Here is a 3,975-nt window from a genome sequence, read left to right on the forward strand (position 1 = left end):
CGAATTCATAATATCCGTGAACTGCGCGAACTGCGTGAACCTTAATTATTATGTTTGGTTTTTAAGATGTGTGCTAATATGTAGTTGAAACGGATTAAGTAAACTAGAATTGGAATAATCTAGGGGAAACAAAATTTTACTCCGCTAAATTTAGGGATCGGTTAGAAACAACGAAAACTGAGGAGTAAAATACTCCATTGAGGTTTACCCGGCTGTTTACCCCTCTAAAATTTACAAACAACCAAAATTGAGTGGGCAAGCTTCGACTGGGCTTGTTGGATCTTTTTTTTTTGTCGTTTTAAGAGGAGAATAATATTTTGAGAGTGATTTTTCTATATCCTGTATGTAGATCATCCGTGATTGCTTTGATATTCATGCTAGTTGTTTATTTGTTGTTAAAATTTATTTTGTTTCATAATGTTTCTTTTCTTTTCTTATTGCAATGTGTACATCATGTTTCATCGTTTATTGACAAAAAAAAATGCACTCGCTTCAGATTAGTTTGATGATACACAAGGAAACATTGTGATTCACTTTGGAACGAGAGAAAAGCATTATGATTCACTTCGAAACATGACAAATTTTGACAACAACAAAAAAAAGGTAGCATGAATCTCATTTCTTGTAATGTTTTTATATATTTTGCAGATGCATGCGATCGCAAGCAAATATGTCAAAAAATAATGCACTCGCTTCAGATTAGTTTGATGATACACCATGGTACACAACAAAACATTATGATTCACCTTGGAACCAGAGAGAAACCTGATGTAACACTTTGAAACATGACAGATTTGGACAACACAACAAAAAAAAGTAGCATGAATCTCATATATAGTAACCATGAACAGTAGATTTCCGTGCATGATAGAATCTCATTTCTCGTAATGTTTTATATATTTTGCAGATGCATGCGATCGCAAGCAAATAATAAATCTCCCCTTGTCTAAAAATGCCAACTAGTAATGCTGATTAGATATGCAGAGAGCCGGAGGGGGAGGGGGCTGCGGAGGACCTGGCGCAGTCTGCTGCGGCGAAGGTCACGGTGCCCTTGTCGAGGTCATAGCCGACGTGCATGTTCTGCTGCGCGATATTCCCGATGATAGACACAGGCGTGGACTGCTCAGACGCCGCCGCCACCGCCAAGCACACAGTCCCCTCCTGCACCTCCACGAACGTGTTCTCCGCCTTCAGCGTGACCGTCGCGCCGCCGCCCAGCCCCAGCGTCACGTCAGGGATCATCGCCGCCACCCGCCCCTTCCGTACCCCGCTCACGTCGAAGCACAGTGGCAGGAGCTCTTCCGGCGACTTCGCCGGCGGGAGCTTGACCCTCCGGGTCAGCTCTCCCACCAATGGGTCCAGAAGCTCGTTCGCCAGGTACGTCAGCGTCGTGCCGGAGTCGACGATGACGGGGGACTCCTGCGGCGCCGCGAAGGTCTTGTTCCCGATCTTGACGGACTGGAGATCGACGGTGTAGTAGGCCTTCACTTCAGATGGGATCAGCGGTGTCGTCGCCGCGCCCGGCTCCGTCACGGTGGCACGGGGGCCGAAGTTGAGCACGGAGGAGGCGTTGATGGAGTAGGGCACGAGGCAGTAGGAGAACCTCCGGCCGAGCGATGTGTCTGCGCCTAACTGATTGACGAGGGAGAGGTCGCCGCCGCCGAGCCCGACGAGGCCGTCCCCGATGAACGAGCCGATCATGGTCGTGGAGCAGCCGAAGTTGACGTTGGCCACGCGTATCTTCCCATCGCCGCGGGTGCCTTGGTCGTCGGCGAAGGTGAAGGTCTCCGTGGAGAGGAGGCCGCTCGTCTGGGAGCCGTCGCCGTAGGAGTAGAGATACCTGCACTTGGAGTCGGGGCAAGAGGCATCGGGGAGCGCGCGGCATGCGCTGGAGCCGCAGCTCACGAGACTGAACGTCGTCGAATTGGAGGAGTTGAACTGGACGCCCGGCGGCGGCGCGGACGAGGGCGCGGGGGCGCGAGCGGGAGCGGGCGCATGGGCGTGGTAGGCTGCCGCGAGACCAGGAGCGCCGGCTCCGCTGCTGCAGTTGAGCCAGATGAGGTCGCTGCCGGTGTCGGCGATGGCGAGCATGCGGGTGGGCGGCGTGCCCACGTTCACGGCCATCAGGTAGTCGAAGGGCCTGGAGGTGAGCTCGGAGACGGCGCCGTCGGCTGACGGTGCGTCGGCGCGGCCGTAGGAACGCGAGAGCGCAGCGGCGCGCGATGTGGAGCGGCGGCCGGCGCGCGGCCTCGAGAACGCGGGCGGGCGCGGTGAGCGACGGGTCACGGTACGGCGACTTGACGGAGTCACGGTGGATGAACTCCACGCTGAACCCATCGCCGCCGACGTACGCCGTGCACAAGAACACGTGCGCCGTCAGGACGACGCCAACGAGCAGGAGAGCGCGGGAGGTCGTCGTCCCAGGCATTGTGTGCTGAACTGCTGACTCAACTGCGGGATTGCTTTGCCAATGGTGTGTAGCTGCTGCTGCTGCTATGCAGAGTATTAATAGGGGAATTGGCGTACGATTAAAATGGTAAGTTGATTAATGGGGAGACGAATGGGGCAAGTCGGTATATGGTATGACCTGTGATTGCGCCATCAGCCAGGTTCTTGCTAGTTATACGTACTTGCTAGTTATTCCCACGCACTTCTTGGGCAATATTTTGTGCTACTCCCAGATTTCAGCTGTTTTAACATTGAAAATGCCAATATTTTATGTAAGATTAATTAACATTCATAATGGCAATGTTTTGGAACAGATTGTACGTTTCAATTGTTTTCACTTCACGACGCTAACACAAACCGGAACTTGGACTTGGTCGCCCTTGCATCTAGATGCAACCTTGTTCTCAAACTTGAGCAGCGTCACGTCTATTTCTCATACATCTGCTCCATCCGATGGTATTTCCACATGGTAGATGGGGCTATACTCTCTCCACCTCGAAGACCTTCCTGAGAACGTGATGGTGAGCTTGATACTCGCCATGTTTGTGCCTGTGCGCAATGCAATACTAGCGTATGCTTGTTATTTGAAAAAATCACAATACTTGACTACCCAAAATTTTCTTGTGCAACATGAAACGTAAACTTTAGTAGTAGAAGATTGCATTTTAAATTCTTCATGTAAAACCAGTTGCTGTTCTGGTGCGCTGGTCCTACGGGGCCTTAACACGACGATTTCCCGATTGTGTGCTACAGCAAGTTGTGCCCGACTGCGGTGATGGAGGGGCGATGACGGTGGCGCGCCTTCGGCTCGCTTTCAGTGCTGGTAGTCGCCGCTAGGTGGTCTACGGATCTGGATGCAATTTCTATTATTTCTGATATTCGTTGTACTGTCATGATCGAAAATGAATAGATCGGGAATTTTCTCGCAAAAAAAAAACAGTAGTTCGATCCTTACTTTCAGGTAAGCTAGCGAACCTCCTGAAACCAAACAAGGGATTTTTTTTCATCGGTTGAAAGTATCCAACTTCACACAAGAAGGCCAAACCTCGACACCGCAAAATTTCTCTAGTGACTTTTCTTGACAATCTTTTTTGTGTGAATAAATTCTTGTACTACTCCAAACACTCAATTTTTACAATCAACTTCAAAGACTTCTAAAGCGCAGAGAGGGCCTGATCCAAGCCAAACAACAGTTCGGCGTTGGGATCTCCCGAAGTTTGCCATAAAATGACTAGACTTATTTTGACTATGGCGAATATGAGTAATACAAGAATCACATTCATCCATGCTTCTCTTGATTTCCTCGACCAAAAAAGCATACTTCGTATTGTTGCCTTCTCTACTCTTGATCATCATGACTGCCTCAAGACAACCACATTCAACATCAGATGGTAGGGAACACCATTGAAGTGCCAAAGATAAACCTGCATGGAGTGCAAGAAGCTCAAATTCCAGGGCGTCATTGCATCAAAAGATTTGCCGGCACACATTGAGAACAACTGCACATTCATGATCTCTAAGCACCAT

At 49.7% G+C, this 3,975-nt stretch overlaps 1 pseudogene; it reads right to left on the reverse strand.

The window, feature by feature from the left end:
• Window positions 1-972: 972 nt before the first annotated feature.
• LOC119271295 lies at window positions 973-2,428 on the reverse strand (annotated as a pseudogene).
• Between the last annotated feature and the right edge of the window lie 1,547 nt (window positions 2,429-3,975).

The sequence above is a fragment of the Triticum dicoccoides genome, chromosome 3A (assembly GCF_002162155.2).
Source record: "Triticum dicoccoides isolate Atlit2015 ecotype Zavitan chromosome 3A, WEW_v2.0, whole genome shotgun sequence".
NCBI classification, from domain to species: domain Eukaryota; kingdom Viridiplantae; phylum Streptophyta; class Magnoliopsida; order Poales; family Poaceae; genus Triticum; species Triticum dicoccoides.